The 20,680-nt window shown below is 41.5% G+C and overlaps 1 protein-coding gene across 1 annotated transcript in view; it reads left to right on the top strand.

Moving 5' to 3' along the window:
• Positions 1 to 417: 417 nt before the first annotated feature.
• LOC126273421 (basic helix-loop-helix transcription factor scleraxis-like) overlaps positions 418 to 20,680 on the top strand; it is a 94,379-nt gene continuing 74,116 nt past the window's right edge. Inside the window, exon 1 of the mRNA XM_049976973.1 lies at positions 418 to 606. The gene's annotated coding sequence lies outside the window, so the exon portion shown is untranslated. The remainder of the gene's footprint in view (positions 607 to 20,680) is intronic.

The raw sequence follows: 20,680 nt of genomic DNA, 5'->3' as shown, positions 1-20,680 counted from the left end.
CGTCTGAACGTTTCACTCCAAGTCGTTAGATACGAGGTATTACAACTCGGTACTAGTGGACTCCCACATAAATGTTAGTTGTTTGGTAACTTTTTTCATTAACAAATCTCTTAACATGACAACAAATTTTTCGCTAAATGACAGACGATAGTGATTCCTTACATAATTCGAGCAGAGTGGAATGGATAGCACGATTTGCCTTTAAAGTCTGTATAGTGCAGGCTACATGTTTGTTTAGATAAATGACTTCTCGCTTTACTCTACTTTTTTCTTCCTTTTTTGGTTTCAGGACTTTTCTTTCAATTATATCGATTCTAACGTTGGAGGAGTCCTAATTTCTATACATATACAACACTAAAATATTTTTCTTAGAGCTCATGGTGCTTCCCATTTGTAAAACACCATAATAAACAGAGCTCGCCAGAGTTTTCGTTATCTGAATACTGATCGAAAAAGTCGCGATTCGAATGGTTCAGGTGAATGAGTTTCGTCAATTTACTCTTACAGAACATGTTAGATTGTGAACTGGAAGACTTTAAAACTGAAGCTGCAAATCATGTACGGCCAAGAACGTGTTCCATGCGCACATTGTAACTACTTTGCAAGGTAATCGCATCTTTTGGACTTTACCACTAATTTTTGGTGATATCCTCTAGTCATTAATAATATGGTAGGTTTATGTCGCGTGCACAACTACTCTAGCGCTGTGCTAAAGAGTTTCAGGGGATTAATTCAGTTTATTACGCAGGTAACTCATATTCCTTAGATGAATTGACTGGTTGGTTAATTAATGGCTCACTCGTTCTATATATACCAATGATATGCGTTAGCCATTATTGTGAATCCTCCGCAGAATGATGTTCTGCTTGGCACTTTTTTTGTTTTGCATCATACTGTGCAGTGTGTTCCTTTATTGTTGGTCTCCACGTCGTCTGTACCTTCAAGCTAGCAGTGCATTTCGCTTCAAGTATGTTTGCAGGCAATCTCCTACAATTTCGACTAGTGATCGTGAAAAAAAATTTGCTGAAGAGCCAATACTCGTTCCGCATGGGGAAAGGGGGGAGGGTAATGTGGCCGCTCAAAGGGAAATTGAGTTTTCTCCAATCCGTGGTCATTGACAGATGTCATACCAAATATTTTTAAGTGAAAAATAAAATAACGTATTGGAACTATATGCATATTTCTGAAGGCTTACATAATGACCAGTTTTCCGTACCCACACGGGTACTGTGTTCATTGCCATCGCAACAGGATCCCATATTTGTTTTCTGATTTCAGAGCACGTTTTCAAGGCTTTTTCGAGCTCTAGTATCTGTAAGAACACGTCCGCAGCAAACGGTTTTCGTTACGACTTTGTGTATTAGGCCAAATATAACAGAACAGAGGTGGTTGTGAATAATATAACGTAATTAATTCTAAATCGTCACAAAGGGTATGTAAAGGGGTTTATAAGGAAATGTCACCTCTTGTATTGTGGGTGTTTTTTGGAAGTAACCAATTTTTAATGGTGCGAAACGTTGGCACTTTTCTCTTCCCGATCGAACGTTCATACGAATGAGGTAACAAGAATAGTAATAATGACTTATCTTATGTACGACGACTCTAAAACGCGAACTTTTTACTACATGATAACGGGTCAAGCTTCCTCTGTCAATCTCACTGACAACCATGGCTATGTATATCAGAACTAGTCGGACCGCTTCTCGTCAGGCAGCAGCCCTGTTAGGGAAAGAAATATGCGATGACCACTTTTTCCCTCTTCTCCTACCAACCAATACTACTACTAATAGGTACCATGCAGAAAATAGTATGTTATAAGTGGTAACACTGTTTGCTATATAAGACACGTTCACAGATGTGTACTAAACGTTTTTCTTTCACTCTTTGCACTGTATGACAACCTTAATTTTATTTCATGTTACGTGCTACAAACATGAATCACATTTGAAGATGACAGTCACTATAATGGGCATTCAAGAATCCACTTCACTTCCGTTTGACATTTACACCACATCAGCTGATCGGTGCTGGTTGCACACACTCGTGAGTTGTCAGCATTGGAAGACAAACAGTAAATATTCCCCCTCTCACACCTGTCAACACCCCAGTGGCTACGTTACGAACCAATCTGCCCCTGACGTAAACGGCAAACTTTATTTAGCCCAAGGCCGAATTCAGCAGTGCCAATTAAAATATTTTTGGTACCGAGCAAGAAAATTACTCTTAAGCTCTTAACGTTAGTTGGCGTTTCTGGATTCACATTTTAGTTGCTAGAAGAATATTATTATAAAATATGGCTGAGGACCACGTGCCTCACGATCCGCGAGCCGCAGTTTGACGGCCGCTGATTCAGATCGCGTGACGTGCTGCAGTAATTAAGACATCGCCCTAATTTTTTCCCACATTTCCCGTAAATCGCATCAGGCGATTGCCGAGGTGGTTCCTTCAAACAAGCTGCTGCCAATTTTTTGGCCATTTTCTTTCCAGTCCGAACTTTTGAGATGTCTCTAATGATCTCAATATGGACGGAATTTCTAATCTGCGTAAAGTCAGTTTGTCACTAGCAAGAATCCCCGGCTTCACACGGCTAGCACGAGTACCTACGGACGGACCGCTTGTGTGGTGAAGCGGTAATACATTATACAAAGAAACCAGCCTTCCTTGTGAATCTATCTATCAGTTAAAAGCCTATCGAAATTACTGCAGTAGTGTCTGACATTAGGCTTCACCGACAGCGAAACCCGACAAATCCGATATATATAATCTGTAATATTAAATGGCTTGGAGGGACTGTTCGCAGCAGTCTTCACGTCACTGTTGGATTGATCTAAATAAATTTGAAGATTATTGTTGCAGAATTTTTGTTTTTAAGTACATCTACTGTCTCACATTTTAGTATCTCATACAGTCTTTTGATTTTTCACATTAACAAAGCCGAATTTACATTGTTCGCACAAAATATAAAAATACGTCCGATCACATCAGAGGCATGATTATGAGTCTCACAATCTGCGGAAATAACAATATTCCAAAGGGTTTACAATGTTTCTTAACAAATGAATTTCCGCTAGATTCTGTTACATTATTACTTTCATAAATGAATCCAGAAATAAACGTAGTAACCAGTAAACTACTGAGTAATTAATAATAGAAATTTTAAGTGTGCCAATAATTCGTAATTTCAAATGTTGCTAAAAAAATAATTTTAACTGCACATTCAGAACTAGTACTTATCGATTATAACAGCGGGACCAAAACATTTTATAAAGTAATTAATAAATTTCAGCTTGAAATATAACATACTATGTATAAAATTATATGAACGTTTTCAGAGGAGCAACTGAGATAATATTCCCCTACCAAAATTCGGAAAATATACTGTTATCTACAACTACTGTTGAGGAAAAGTAATGCTAGAGGATGATGCCCCGTTACAATCTGCTCACGTCCTTTTGGTTAAATGTTTAACAGATACGTAAGCTAACCTAGAAATATTTTCTCTCATCGTTTCGAAAAACCATTCGAGGTTTTTAGGCGTCATGTGCTAAACATTATCTTTTGAATTCTCGAACGAATGCGACTTTCAAATGTATAGCTGTTCTTATTTAGAAAACACCAGATGTGTTGTTTTCCTTCTCTTGCTCAATACAACAAGCAGCATAGTTGTGTTCGTCAAGCATAAGGAATCGTTCAACTGAACGAACACGAATAAAATCTGTCAATAGAGTCGGGAAGTCACAGAAATTAGCGTTATGTTCTGTAGTAACCACAGCTCGCAGCAGCGATGAAAGTCGATGATAGCCTATTACACCAAATAAGGAAACTGCCTGGATGAAGATTCCACTTGGCAGTAGTTTCTCTTCTGTTACGAAACTCAGCAACTGAGGAAAACAGAGCATTTAAAATGGACTGCCTTTTGCAGGTAATGAAATTACCTTTCTCAAAACTGAAGCCATGATGCCTCTGGGAAGCGTGACCACTGTAACAACGAGAAAAGGCTCTGTACGGGTCACTCGCTACGTCTCATCTTGATCATTGATTTTTCTGTGTAATGCAGGACACGTTCAGATTAACGTAACTGATAAAAAATAAATGCAAACCTGATACTAATGTGACATCCAAAAGATACAAATAGTGACAGTAAAAGAAACAATATAAATCAGCAGGGCGTATATTCACAGAGAATTGCAGAAATTGTACAGATGAAAGTGTAAGGAATGTTATGTCAGCTACATGACAATATGTGAACACAGAAGGGCCCGTTTATCCTCGTATATAAAACCCACCTTCATGATCAATTAAAATTTTAAAACAATAGCATAAGTAAAATGAAAATTATAAGCATACATCTTTAAAAATCTAAAGGTGGCAGGAGTAAAATACAGGGAGCGAAAGGCTATTTAAATTTGTACAGAAACCAGATGGCAGTTATAAGAGTCGAGGGACATGAAAGGGAAGCAGTGGTTGGGAAGGGAGTGAGACAGGGTTGTAGCCTCTCCCCCCCATGTTATTCAATCTGTATATTGAGCAAGCAGTAAAGGAACAGTCGGAATTATAGTTGTAAATTGTTGTAGTTGCGCTGGAAAAGTCCCTGAGCTTCAAGCGCTAATAGAAAGCACAGAAGCTGATATCGTTATAGGTACAGAAAGCTGGCTAAAGCCTGAAATAAGTTCTGCAGAAATTTTTACGAAGTCTCAGAAGGTGTTCAGGAAAGATAGATTAGGCAGAATTGGTGGTGGAGTGTTTGTGTCTGTCAGTAGTGGTTTATCTTGTAGTGAAGTCGAAGTAGATACTCCGTGCGAATTGGTATGGGTGGAGGTTATACTTAACAGCCGAATTAAGTTAATAATTGGCTCCTTCTACCGACCCCCAAACTCCGATGTTACAGTTGCGGAACAGTTCAGAGAAAGTTTGAGTCTCGTAACAAATAAATACCCCACTCATACGGTTATAGTTGGTGGGGACTTCAACCTACCCTCGGTATGTTGGCAAAAATACTTGTTCAAAACCGGTGGTAGGCAGAAAACGTCTTCCGAGATTGTCCTAAATGCTTTCTCTGAAAATTATTTCGAACAGTTAGTCCACGAACCCACGCGAACTGTAAATGGTTACGAAAACACACTTGACCTCTTAGCCACAAACAATCCAGAGCTGATAGAGAGCATCATGACTGATACAGGGATTAGTGATCACAAGGTCGTTGTAGCTAGGCTCAATACCATTTCTTCCAAATCCATCAGAAACAAACGCAAAATAATTTTATTTAAAAAAGCGGATAAAGTGTCACTAGAAGCCTTCCTAAAAAACGATTTCCATTCCTTCCGAACTGACTATGCGAATGTAGACGAGATGTGGCTCAAATTCAAAGATATAGTAGCAACAGCAATTGAGATATTCATACCTCATAAATTGGTAACAGATGGAACGGATCCCCCGTGGTACACAAAAAAGGTCCGAACGCTGTTGCAGAGGCAACGGGAAAAGCATGCGAAGTTCAGAGGAACGCGAAATCCCGAAGATGGGCTAAAATTTACAGACGCGCGAAATTTGGCACGTACTTCGATGCGAGATACCTTTAATAGGTTCCGCAACGAATCATTCTCTCGAAATTTGGTAGAAAATCCGAAGAAATTCTGGTCGTATGTAAAGTACACAAGCGGCAAGACGCAGTCAATACCTTCGCTGCGCAGTGACGATGGTACTGTTATCGACGACTGTGCCGCTAAAGCGGAGTTATTGAACGCAGTTTTCCGAAATTCCTTCACCAGGGAAGACGAATGGAATATTCCAGAATTTGAAACACGAACATCTGCTAGCATGAGTTTCTTAGAAGTAGATACCTTAGGGGTTGCGAAGCAACTCAAATCGCTTGATACAGGCAAGTCTTCAGGTCCAGATTGTATACCGATTAGGTTCCTTTCAGATTACGCTGATACTATAGCTCCCTACTTAACACTCATATACAACCGCTCGCTCACCGATAGATCTGTACCTACAGATTGGAAAATTGCGCAGGTCGCACCAGTGTTCAAGAAGGGTAGTAGGAGTAATCCATTTAACTACAGACCTATATCATTGACGTCGGTTTGCAGTAGGGTTTTGGAGCATATACTGTATTCAAACATTATGAATCACCTCGAAGGGAACGATCTATTGACACGTAATCAGCATGGCTTCAGAAAACATCGCTCTTGTGCAACGCAGCTAGCTCTTTATTCGCATGAAATAATGGCCGCTATCGACAGGGATCTCAAGTTGATTCCGTATTTCTAGATTTCCGGAAAGCTTTTGACACCGTTCCTTACAAGCGACTTCTAATCAAGCTGCGGAGCTATGGGATATCGTCTCAGTTGTGCGACTGGATTCGTGATTTCCTGTCAGGAAGGTCGCAGTTCGTAGTAATAGACGGCAAATCATCGAGTAAAACTGAAGTGATATCAGGTGTTCCCCAGGGAAGCGTCCTGGGACCTCTGCTGTTCCTGATCTATATAAATGACCTGGGTGACAATCTAAGCAGTTCTCTTAGATTGTTCGCAGATGATACTGTAATTTACTGTCTAGTAAGGTCATCCGAAGACCAGCATCAGTTGCAAAGCTATTTAGAAAAGATTGCTGTATGGTGTGTCAGGTGGCTGTTGACGCTATATAACGAAAAGTGTAAGATGATCCACATGAGTTCCAAAAGAAATCCGTTGGAATTCGATTACTCGATAAATAGTACAATTCTCAAGATTGTCAATTCAACTAAGAACCTGGGTGTTAAAATTACGAACAACTTCAGTTGGAAGGACCACATAGATAATATTGTCGGGAAGGCGAGCCAAAGGTTGCGTTTCATTGGCAGGACACTTAGAAGATGCAACAAGTCCACTAAAGAGACAGCTTACACTACAATCGTTCGTCCTCTGTTAGAATATTGCTGCGCGGTGTGGGATCCTTACCAGGTGGGATTGACGGGACATCGAAAGGGTGCAAAAAAGGACAGCTCGTTTTGTATTATCACGTTATAGGGGAGAGAGTGTGGCAGATATGATACACGAGTTGGGATGGAAGTCATTACAGCATAGACGTTTTCCGTCGCGGCGAGACATTTTTACGAAATTTCAGTCACCAACTTTCTCTTCCGAATGCGAAAATATTTTGTTGAGCCCAACCTACATAGGTAGGAATGATCATCAAAATAAAATAAGAGAAATCAGAGCTCGAACAGAAAGGTTAGGTGTTAGTTTTTCCCAGTCGCAGTTCGGGAGTGGAATAGTAGAGAGATAGTATGATTGTGATTCGATGAACCCTCTGCCAAGCACTTAAATGTGAATTGCAGAGTGCAGAGTAGTCATGTAGATGTAGATGTAGAAACGAAAGAAAAATTCGGAGCAGATATTAAAATCCAGGGAGAAGAAATAAAAACTATGAGGTTCGCCGATGACATTGTAATTCTGTCAGAGACAGCAAAGGACTTGGAAGAGCAGTTGAACGGAATGGACAGTGTCTTGAAAGGAGGATATAAGATGAACATCAACAAAAGCAAAACGAGGATAATGGAATGTAGTCGAATTAAGTCGGGTGATGCTAAGGGAATTAGATTAGGAAATCAGACACTTAAAGTAGTAAATGAGTTTTGCTATTTGGGGAGCAAAATAACTGATGATGGTCGAAATAGAGAGGATATAAAATGTAGACTGGCAATGGAAAGGAAAGCGTTTCTGAAGAAGAGAAATTTGTTAACATCGAGCATAGATTTAAGTGTCAGGAAGTCGTTTCTGAAAGTATTTGTATGGAATGTAACCATGTATGGAAGTGAAACATGGACAATAAATAGTTTGGACAAGAAGAGAATAGAAGCTTCAGAAATGTGGTGCTACAGAAGAATGTTGAAAATTAGGTGGGTAGATCACGTAACTAATGAGGAGGTACTGAATAGGATTGGGGAGAAGAGAAGTTTGTGGAACAACTTGACTAGAAGAAGGGATCGGCTGGTAGGAAATGTCCTGAGGCATCAAGGGATCACCAATTTAACATTGGAGGGCACCGTGGAGGGTAAAAATCGTAGAGGGAGACCAAGAGATGAATACACTAAGCAAATTCAGAAGTATGTAGGTTTCAGTAAGTACTGGGAGATGGAGCTTGCACAGGATAGAGTAGCATGGAGAGCTGCATCAAACCAGTCTCAGGACTGAAGACCAAAAAAACAAGCATACACACTTAGAACGTGACAGTACGTACATATGAATTATTACACATTAAGAATGAAAAGGCACAAATTTACAGAAGTCGAAATTTATTCACAAGAAGGCACTACCTGCAGCATGTTGAGCGTGGACAGGGGACTTTGTTTATGCACGCTGCAGCCAGACGCCGAGCAGACGTCCAACTAGTTACTCCGTCGACCTACATGACACACTACAGTTGCAGAATTAGATAGGCATCAGACCTTAGAATTTATTTAGGATCTGGATCAGAAAGTGATCTGTATTAGGGGCCAAAACCAGCAATCCAAATAAAACATTATCATAAACGATGGTGTCTTTTTTCCGTTAATGATCTTACTAACTGAAATAGCCCTGCACGTGCTCTAACAACGTCACATGTTCAACCACTAGTACCTCTCCGCTAAGACAAGGGTGTCGTTTGAGTACCAGCCAGATCTGTTTTAATCGACAAGGAAGTTTAACAACGGTGAATGTTACGTAGATAAGATTAATATTTACTCGTCTTTTTCAACTGAATTTTGCAAACGACGTGTAAATGTTATTCCCTTCTACAAGAAAATGGCACTGAAGTAGCAGCTAGTTAAAAATGGCTGTAAATTTTAACAGCCTGAAATTTTATATCTTCCCATTGACCTTGAATTAATACTTCAAATTCCTCCTTCATTAGCTTTACTGCTGCTCTACCTGCAGACTGATAAAACGAGAGAATGCTGCCTCACTCTTTTCTCACACACTGCTTGCCTTTTAAGTTCTAAAACACATTTAATACCGCAAGAAAGAAAAACGATTGATAGGCAGTTAAGTGTCATTGTCATTATTTTTATGTGCATAAGGCTGCAAATGAAAGAGTTTTACATTTCTGGAAATTTTAGAAGTAGGTTTTACTTTCAAGCAAAGACCGGTTTGTTACGAACGTCGTATCGTATGATTTTATTCGTGACTGATCTAAAATAAACCGTTTAAACGAGCAATGGTCATACATCCCGTCTTAAATTTACAGGATCCCTACCAGCGTTTGCCTTAATTCAGTTAGTGAAACGACTGAAACTGTGTGGACTGATACAGATGTGAATCCAGCGGTTTAACACTGCACTACCACTCACGGCTCACCCAAGAAACCAAACGGATTATCTCCGAACATCTTTCTGAAGTATTTGTCAGCTTTGTCGTATGAACAAGATTTTACGGATAATGAAGCGCCCTGGACAGTAGTAACTTCATTCGGTCTCGGAGTTACTTTCCATTTCACGTACGAACTGCTATGAGAACTCTTGTATAACGTTACTGGTCCACGCTGTTCTACGAAGGTAACTGAGACGTCTACTTCTGTCCTCCAAAAACCACCTTACGGTGTGTGGTGGAGGGTACCTATTGCACGATTGTCACTTTCACCGTTACTATTCCAGGCTCGAATGAGTTCGCGATAAGAACGATTGCTAGTAAACCTCCATCTGAGCTCGAACCTCTCTAACTTTACCTTCAGGTTGCATTCGCGAGATAGTCGTAGGAGGACGCATTGTATTGACTGAGTCTTCTAGGAACGTACGCCCTTAGCACTTTAACAGTAAACCACAACGCGATGCTGCATCTGCCACTGGAGTTAGCTGAACATTTCCGTCACGCATTCTTACTTACTACACGAAACTGTAACTAAAGTTGCAAATCTTGTTTGTATCTTTTCTATTTCCTGTTTCAAACCCACATGATACTGATTCCATCCTGACGAGCAACATTCAAGTATAGTTCGGATGAGGATTTTATAAACTACCTTCTTCGTTAATGAACTACATTTCCCATGGATTTTTCCAATGAATCTCGGTCTGGCATATTTCATTTTGTACGTCTATTCCACTTAAAATCGTCCCGTACGCATACTAATACACGTTTTATGGAAGCAGCTGTTTCCACTGATTGTTTTGCAATCGTGTAATCATACAATAATGGATCTTTCGCAATACGTTACATTTATTTACGTTGAATGTCAATTGCCGCTCCCTGCACAAAACATCGATCATTTCTACACCTACTTACATGCCCCACAATCCATACGGGGCATGGCAGAGGGTAGCCTGTACCAACTACTTGCTGTTTCCTTTCCTGTACCACTCACAAAGAGAGCAGTGGAAAATCAACTATCTCTGTGCCTCCGTATGAGTCCTCATTTCTCGTCATTTTCTCTGAAATGGAAATGAGCGTATGACATTCGAGGAAGTTCGGCCGCCAAGTGCAAGAACTTATTTCATTCGACGCCACATTGGGCGACTTACGCGCCGGTGATGAGAATGAAATGATGATAACACAACAGCCATTCCCTGAGCGGAGAAAATCTCCAACCCTGCCGGGAATCGAACACGGGCCCGTTTGCATGGGAGGCGACCATGTTACCACTCAGTTAAACAAATAGTGGTCCTTACTCGAAATGTATGTTGGCGGCAGTAAAATCGTTGGGCAGTCAGCTTCAAATGCCGGTTCTCTAAATTTTCTCAGTAGTGTTTCTCGAAAAGAACTTCGCCTTCACTCCAGGGCATCCCATTTGAGTTCCTGAAGCGTCTACGTAGTTCTTGTGTGTTGTTCGAACCTACTGGTAATAAATGTAGCAACGCACCTCTGAATTTCTTTGATGTCTTCTTTTAATCCGACCTGGTATGGATGTCAAACACTCGAGCAGTACTCAAAAGTAGGCGGTACTGGGATTAAGGAAGTGTCCGATTCCACCTGTCTGCTTTGACCCATGAGGTCATCAATATGGCGGAAATGGCTATTCTAAGAGTATCCAGTATGGCGCCTATGATGTCACTTCATACACTCGGGAACAAACGCGAAAATACGTCTAAACGAGACAATATTATCACCCTTCAAAAATACAATCAAACTAAAGGGGCAGCCGCGGGAAATTGGGGATTTTAGGTAGGGGACAAGCTAAATATAACAATAAAAAAAAGATACACCACGATCCCAAAATATACTAAATCACGAACAAAAAGAAATTCCAAAAATCTACAGGAATCGGAAACTTACTTTTACTCAGGGCGCCATCAAACACAACGACATCTACAAACACAACCAACTCAAAGTCCGTGCTGTAATGACATCACACACCACAACACCCTTACGTCATTGGTCAAAGCAGACTAATGGGATACCAATTCGATTCCACACAGAGTACGCGAAAGAACTTGCCCCCTTCTAACAGCCGTGTACCGCAAGTCTCTTGAGGAACGGAAGGTTCCAAATGATTGGAAAAGAGCACAGGTAGTCCCAGTCTTCAAGAAGGGTCGTCGAGCAGATGCTCAAAACTGTAGACCTATATCTCTGACGTCGATCTGTTGTAGAGTTTTAGAACATGTTTTTTGCTCGCGTATCATGTCGTTTCTGGAAACCCAGAATCTACTATGTAGGAATCAACGTGGATTCCGGAAACAGCGATCGTGTGAGACCCAACTCGCTTTATTTATTCATGAGACCCAGAAAATATTAGATACAGGCTCCCAGGTAGATGCCATTTTCCTTGACTTCCGGAAGGCATTCAATACAGTTCCGCACTGTCGCCTGATAAACAAAGAAAGCGCCTACAGAATATCAGACCAGCTGTGTGGCTGGATTGAAGAGTTTTTAGCAAACAGAACACAGCATGTTGTTCTCAATGGAGAGACGTCTACAGACGTTAAAGTAACCTCTGGCGTGCCACAGGTGAGTGTTCTGGGACCATTGATTTTCACAGTATATATAAATGACCTAGTAAATAGTGTCGGAAGTTCCATGCGGCTTTTCGCGAATGATGCTGTAGTATACAGAGAAGTTGCAGCATTAGAACATCGTAGCGAAATGCAGGAAGATCTGCAGCGGATAGGCACTTGGTGCAGGGAGTGGCATCTGACCCTTAACATAGACAAATGTAATGTATTGCGAGTACATAGAAAGAAGCATCCTTTACTGTATGGTTATGTGATGGCGGAACAAACACTGGTAGCAGTTACTTCTGTAAAATATCTGGGAGTATGCGTGCGGAACGATTTGAAGTGGAATTGTCATATAAAATTTTTGTAAGGCGGGTACCAGGTTGAGATTCATTGGGATAGTCCTTAGAAAATGTAGTCCATCAACAAAGGAGGTGGCTTCTCGTTCGGCCTGTACTTGAGTATTGCTCATTAATGTGGGATCCATACCAGGTCGGGTTGACAGAGGAGATAGAGAAGATCCAAAGAAGAGCGGCGCGTTTGGTCATAGGGTTATTTGGTAAGCGTGATAGCGTTACGGAGATGTTTAGCAAACTCAAGTGGCAGACTCTGCAAGAGAGGCGCTCTGCATCGCGGTGTAGCTTGGTGTCCAGGTTTCGAGAGGGTGCGTTTCTGGATGAGGTATCGAAGATATTGCTTCTCCCTACTTATACCTCCGGAGGAGATCACGAATGTAAAATTAGAGAGATTCGAGCGCGCACGGAGGCTTGCTGGCAGTCGTTCTTCCCGCGAACAGGAAAGGAAGGTAGTGACAGTGGCACGTAAAGTGGCCTCCACCACACACCGTTGGGTGGTTTGCGGAGTATAAATGCAGATGTAGATGGAATCGGACGCTTCCGTTGACCCGGCGGCACTTGTATCCTATGTGTGGTCTCCTTTCTCCTTTATAGATGAACCTCACTTTTTCAAAATTGTTCTAATAAACCTAATTCGACCATTAGCCTTCACTGCCACAGGTGTTTCTTTACAATTTTCAAGTTTTGTAACGTTTCTATATATCGACAGCATCATCCGCAAAAATCCTCATCTTTCAAGATTATCCTCCAGTTCATTTTTATATAGGTATTATGAAAAATAATGGTTCTGTAACACTGTCTTGGAGAAAGCCCGAAGCTGTTTGTACTTATGAAGGTATCTCTCCGTTGAGAATGAATGCAGTGTTCTCTCGGCAATAAATTCTTCAGTTCTGTCACACAACTGATATTTCGTAGAGTCGTATTTTGTTCATTTGGCGGTAGTGCAGATGCCGCAGCGAACTCCCTCAGGAAGTCGAGGAAATTTAGCTCTGGCCAGGCACCCGAAGTGAAACTTTGGCTCACGTTTAGAAGAATAATTGGCCAAGCACTGGAAACCCGTACAACAGTTCGTGATGGGAGGGACGCCCAGTGGTATACAATCTCTGTAAAGAAACTTTGGAGATGATGCAACTATCTATAATGAAGTACTATCCAAAACACGCTACATAAAATTCAGACACTGACAACATTCCAAAGTCGTGCAAAGTTTGGCGACTTGTCTTAGTTGTTCAAAAAAGGAAAATTGTACACTTTCCAAAATCGAAAAAAAACTAATATCCTATGACTAGAATATCAGTGGAATCAAAATGAATCAGCCAACTAATGCAAATACCTGCGTGTAACGGTTCGTTAAGGTATGAAGTTTCAGCTAAAGGATATGTAAGACTTTCATTCATTGCTTGGAAATGCGTCTGGAGAGGAGATTGCTTACAAAACACTTGTGCAGTCCATTCTTGACTTGCTCTCAAGCGCCTATGGCATACACCAAATATCTTGATCGTATTCAGAGAAAGACAGCACGAAGCGTTACAGATTTATTTTGGCCCACAGGAGAGTGGGGTGAAGACGGTGAGAAACATAAACTGGCAGTCGCTTCAATACAAGTGCCTGCTATCCCGCAAAAGCCTATTTACGAAGTTTCTAGAACCAGCCTTAAGTGAGGAGTACAGGAAAATACCACCGCTCTGTACATGTAGACTCTGAAGGGGGGCGCGTAATCAATATTCGGCTAAATACAGTGCCACAGTGGCGTTTAGGCAGCTTTCCTTCCCGGGCTCCGTATTCGAATGGAACAGGAAGAACCCCTAATAACAAGTGCAATGTACTCCTCGGTGATTTGCAATAGCGTGGACATAAACGTAAATGTTAACGGAACTCGCTCCGTCGCGCCCCAAATGGCCTGCATTTTCTCTCTCTCTCTGTGTTCCACTTTTGGTCAGAGACATGGTGTCTGTGGTACAATTGTACTCAGAAGAAGTCTGTCTGCAGAACGTAACATGTTTAGGGTTACTCCAATTGTACAGGGTGACCCAAAAGTTCGTTCACATTTGAAAATTCGATACTACACGTACATCAGCCGATACAATTTGAAACGAGACTCGTCCGACCAGGCAACATTTTTCTAGTCATCAACAGTCCGATGTAGGTGTTTACGGGCCCGGGCGAGGCGTAAACTTTTACGTCGTGCAGTTATCAAGGGTACACGAGTGGGCCTTCGGCTCCGAAAGCTCATCTCATATGTATGATGTTTCGTTAAATCCGTTCGCACGCTGACACTTGATGGCCAAGCATTGAAATCGGCAGAAATTTGCAGAAGGATTGCACTTCCGTCACGTTGTACGATTCTCTTCGGTCGTTGTTGTCTCGTTCTTGCAGGATGTTTTTCCGGCCGTAGCGATGTCGGAGATTTGACATTCTACGGGATTCCTCATATACACGGTACACTCGTGAAATAGTAATATGGGAAAATCTCCATTTCATCGCTATCAAGGAGATGGTGTGTACCACCGCTCGTGCCCGAATAAAACACCACACTCAAACTCACTTAAGTCTTGGTCACCTGCCATTGTAGCAGTAACCGATCTAACAACTGCACCAGACACTTGTCTTACATATGCGTTGTCGACTTCAGCGCCGTATTCTGTTTCCATATCTCTGTATTTGAATACAATGCCTGCACCATTTTCTTTGGCGCTTCAGTGTAGTGTTGTCACTCGGTAACAATATCTGTAGTGGAGGGGCAATGTCGTAACACCGCTGTTAAGTATGTCTGTAGGTACAGTGCGAAACTGCCGTCGGATGTTGTCTTTTAGCATCCCTAATGAGGTCGGACGATGGCGTTAAGACTTGCGACTTCAGGTAACTCCACAACCAATAATTACACGTATTGAGGTCTGGGTGCCTGGAGGTGAGGCATGACGGCAATGGCGCTCAGCACGCGATCCTCACCAAACGATGAGGTCAAGAGATCTTTCATACCTTTGGCGACATGGGGTGGGGCGCCATGGTGGCATAAAAGTTGAAACATCCTCTTAGAAAAATTAATGAATTACTGTGCTGATAAACTTCATACATTATTTGCTTTTCAAACAGCTGAGCAAAACTGAACGTACTCAGACGTTACTCTCTTATTCCGATCAACACTAAAATGGCACACAATATTTTTAGCGCAACTCAATCTGACTTTCAATAATCCCTACAAAAGAATGGCCCTGATTAACAATAACCTGTACCTTTCATGAATCACTTACCTCACAAAAATCTTCGTTACTCAAACTACTGCAATACAGCAAGCGCCAATACTGCCAGCTAAATAAAGGATTCTAACTGCTGAAGTCACTAACTACTGATAGGCATAGTTAGCAAATGAAAGATTTTGATAGAAAACAAACAATGTATTTACCTTAATAGTGCTCAAAAGTCATAATATATATACATATCAATTCATGACATCCAGTCTTGCAAATTTACTGTCTCTGGTGGACATACGTCCAGATCATCCGCTCTCAAAACTCCATCTCTCTCCCCACATCCACCACTGCTGGCGGCTCACCTCCAACTGCACAACGCTACGCGCTGTTAACGTCTAACTGCTCAACACTACAATAGCAATACTGCGACAATGCAGACTAGCCACAAACTGCACATAGCACAGTCAGTGATTTTCATACATAGCATTACGTGGCGTTACCAACATAAAAACCTAAACAGCCTACTTACAAAGACATACCTTCCAGCAGGTGTTTATTAGGCAGACTTGGGATGATACGATTCTGTAACATATCGATGTATTTCGCACCGGTTTACGCTGATGAACTGAAACGCAGCACTCGGCATTTGCTCGAATAAATAGTCCGATCACGATTGTTATCGCAAATCCACACCACGACGTGACTTTTTCATGTAATGGGGTTTCCACAAACTTTCTCCAATTTTCGGTAGCCGAAAATCTACAGTCGTGGCTGTTGACGGACCCTCGGAGTGTGAAATGTGCTTCGTTGTTTCACAACACGTTGGACAACGAATTGCCATCTCTTGTCATTTTTTTAAGTGTCCACACCGCAAATACTCTCCGCCTCACAAAATCGGTAGCTTATAGTTCACGATGACACTAGATTTTGTACGGACGGCATTGGAGGATACGCCTTAGTGCTCTCCAAACATTAGTGCGTGGAATGCTAGTCCGACTTCACAACTGATTTCACGATGCAGAGATGAACCAGCTGAAGTCTGCATTTCTTCCTGAACTCTCTGAGCAACAGTGGCACCTGTGTCTGGTCGCCAACTACGGAGCCGATCGTCTAAACTACCCGTGGCTTGGAACTTCGTCAACATTTTCTTCACAGCGACGCTTCTCACAGGACCTTTATCCGTTCGAATACCGTTATTATGGAGATAGGATCGTTAGGCTGCAGTAGCGGACTCTCCATTCTGATAGGAGAACTTCACTAACAGTGTCTTTTCTGCTAAAGTCAACATGTCTTTATTGGATTTCGATTTCCGGGGGGGGGGGGGGGGGGGGGGGGCGGGGTGGCTGGCAGAGCGTAAAAGGTAAAAAACATAATTAGGAGAAATAACAATGAAAACAGGTCAGAAAAAGGTGACTGCTTAAAAAAGGGACATGGTGAATATTTGCGAAGAAACAGGCACAATTAAAAAACACGGCGACAGTCTGGTTTCTGTTCGAAACACTTAAAAAGAGGGGCGCGCAACACTGAACACTCACTGAAAACTGCACTATAGAGTACAAATGCTTATGGGCGAGAGAACCCGGACAGACTGCAGCTCGTTTTATACATGATTCTCATAAGGCGTCGCTGATGTACTGCTATCCAGAGACATCTGTTGGACTGTTTTTGCACTGTTTTTGGTTTCACTAAAACCCCATGTCATTTCAGGCGTGCGTGCCACGTTTTACGTCTCTACCTACGTTGTTCCGTGAAACAGTGCATATTCAAATGCTAACGGACTTTTGGGTCACGGTGTACTCTGCCGCTTAACTGTCGACAGCTTGTGAAATGCTGTTTAACCTATTATACCACGTCGCAACTAAAAAGCGTATAAGCTCACAAGTGAATAAATTATAAACTACAGAACGGTTTAAAATAACTGTTCACTCTAAGATCGGTCAGTTAGATTACTAATCACAACAATGTAAGTGGATGTGTGGTAATGCAAAATCTTCTTCGTCGTCGCAGCCTTTATGACGGAGCCGTGACATCATAGGAAGCCAAATATTTAAGCTCTTACGTTTTATCCTTTTTCCAAACTTTTATGCTTCATATTTTTATACATTTTGAGTTGTATAACACTTAAATTGATTAGAAAAAAATTTCGGATTGTTCAACGTGGGTGATCCTAGTATGGCAAGGGAAAGAAAGAAATACGAAGTAAAGAAAATTATAAAATAAATCACGTACTCGCTACCGAAGGGCAAACTATCAAGGAATCCTAAATCAAAATTGAACGACGTAAGGATGAAGTGCAGTTATGAGGTATTTAAGTGAAGTGGCTTTGTAAAGGACTGTTGGAGCGTATAGGTTGAGACTTGTAAAACCAGCTCATAGCAACATAGTAGAGTACAACGCGATATTGTGGTAAGGCATTACGGAACCAAAAACTACACGCCTAATATCTGCCACAACTGCCTACTGTAGCCAACTGACACTGTGCACACATACTGCAACCATTCCACGTTCCACTTTGTACCTTAACGTGATCGTGTTAATATTTACAGCAGTTAGTTCCAGTCTCGAAGAAGGCATTTAAACTCACATATCTTCCCTGTTTAGTACTGAGCCAAGAATTCGTGGACACTCGGTATATACCTGAAAAAATGAGGTTAGTGCATAAGTTCGTAGCGTTTTTGTTTAGGACGTTGGTATTCTGATTGCTATGGGTTTATATATCGATTGCCATTTTTCATTTGTAGTTCACTCTTGGTATTTTAGTTTACATACTGTCACTTTTTTTCATTTGGAGATAGAGTGTGCAGCTGTGGACGCTAGAAAATGGAGTGCCGAGTCGAGAAATCGGATTATTTCCGACATGTTCTTATGTTTGAATTCAGTAGAGGGGTGACAGCAGCGAAGGGAGCCACAAATATTTGCGCCGTATATGGGGTAGTGCCAGGAAATCGTTTTCTCGTTTTTTATGGAGGATAGTTTCGACAGTCACACACCACGTTCGGGAAGATCTTCAGGGTTTGATGAGGATCATTTAGACACATTAATCCATAATGATACACGTCTGCGTACTCGAGAACTGGAAAATGTGATGAACTGTGATCATTCCCCCATCGCACGACGTTTGCAAGCATTGGGGAAGGTTCAAAAATCGTGTGTATCGTTATCGCATGCTGTAAGCCAAAATCACAAAAATTAGCGGATGGCCATATGTGCGTCTCTGCTTGCTTTTCATCAATTGGCTGGTGAATAACACCAACCAGTCCTAAGGTGTGTTGTTACCTTTTTTTTTTGTCATCAGTTTACTGACTGGTTTGATGCGGCCCGCCAAGAATTCCTTTCCTGTGCTAACCTCTTCATCTCAGAGTAGCACTTGCAACCTACGTTCTCAATTATTTGCTTGACGTATTCCAATCTCTGTCTTCCTCTACAGTTTTTGCCCTCTACTGCTCCCTCTAGTACCATGGAAGTCATTCCCTCATGTCTTAGCAGATGTCCTATCATCCTGTCCCTCCTCCTTATCAGTGTTTTCCACATATTCCTTTCCTCTCCGATTCTGCGTAAAACCTCCTCATTCCTTACCTTATCAGTCCACCTAATTTTCAACATTCGCCTATAGCACCACATCTCAAATGCTTAGATTCTCTTCTGTTCCGGTTTTCCCACAATCCATGTTTCACTACCATACAATCCTGTACTCCAGACGTACATCCTCAGAAATTTCTTCCTCAAATTAAGGCCGGTATTTGATATTAGTAGACTTCTCGTGCCCAGAAATGCCTTTTTTGCCATGGTGAGTCTGCTTTTGATGTCCTCCTTGCTCCGTCCGTCATTGGTTATTTTACTGCCTAGGTAGCAGAATTCCTTACTTCATTGACTTCGTGACCATCAATCCTGATGTTAAGTTTCTCGCTGTTCTCATTTCTACTACTTCTCATTACCTTCGTCTTTCTCCGATTTACTCTCGAACCATACTGTGTACTCATTAGACTGTTCATTCCGTTCAGCAGATCATTTAATTCATCTTCACTTTCACTCAGGATAGCAATGTCATCAGCGAATCGTATCATTGATATCCTTTCACCTTGTATTTTAACTCCACTCCTGAACCTTTCTTTTATTTCCATCATTGCTTCCTCGATGTACAGATTGAAGAGTAGGGGCGAAAGGCTACAGCCTTGTCTTACTCCCTTCTTAATACGAGCACTTCGTTCTTGGTCGTCCACTCTTATTATTCCCTCTTGGTTGTTGTACATATTGTATATTACCCGTCTCTCCCTATAGCTTACCCCTACTTTTTTCAGCATCTCGAACAGCTTGCACCATTTTATATTGTCGAACGCTTTTTCCAGGTCGACAAATCCTATGAACGTATCTTGATTTTTCTTTAGCCTTGCTTCCATTATTAGCCGTAACGTCAAAATTGCCTCTCTCGTGCCTTTACTTTTCGTAAAGCCAAACTGATCGTCACCCAGAGCATTCTCAATTTTCTTTTCCATTCTTCTGTATATTATTCTTGTAAGCAGCTTCGATGCATGAGCTGTTAAGCTGATTGTGCGATAATTCTCGCACTTGTCAGCTCTTGCCGTCTTCGGAATTGTGTGGATGATGCTTTTCCGAAAGTCAGATGGTATGTCCCCAGACTCGTATATTCTACACACCAACGTGAATAGTCGTTTTGTTGCCACTTCCCTTAATGATTTTAGAAATTATGATGGAATGTTATCTATCCCTTCTGCCTTATTTGACCGTAAGTCCTCCAAAGCTCTTTTAAATTCCGATTCTAATACTGGATCCCCTATCTCTTCTAAATAGACTCCTGTTTCTTCTTCTATCACATCAGACAAATCTTCACCATCATAGAGGCTTTCAATGTATTCTTTCCACCTATCTGCTCTCTCCTCTGCATATAACAGTGGAATTCCCGTTGCACTCTTAATGTTTCCACAGTTGCTTTTTTTAATGTCACCAAAGGTTGTTTTGACTTTCCTGTATGCTGAGTCTGTCCTTCCGACAATCATATCTTTTTCGATGTCTTCACATTTTTCCTGCAGCCATTTCGTCTTAGCTTCCCTGCACTTCCTATTTCATTCCTCAGCGACTTGTATTTCTGTATTCCTGATTTTCCCGGAACATGTTTGTACTTCCTCCTTTCATCAACCAACTGAAGTATTTCTTCTGTTACCCATGGTTTCTTCGCAGCTACCTTCTTTGTACCTACGTTTTCCTTCCCAACTTCTGTGTTGTTGCTA

Source organism: Schistocerca gregaria, chromosome 5 (genome assembly GCF_023897955.1).
Source record: "Schistocerca gregaria isolate iqSchGreg1 chromosome 5, iqSchGreg1.2, whole genome shotgun sequence".
Classification (NCBI taxonomy): Eukaryota; Metazoa; Arthropoda; class Insecta; order Orthoptera; family Acrididae; genus Schistocerca; species Schistocerca gregaria.
Note: the sequence above shows the minus strand (reverse complement) of the source record. Positions and strands in the feature narration are given on the sequence as shown.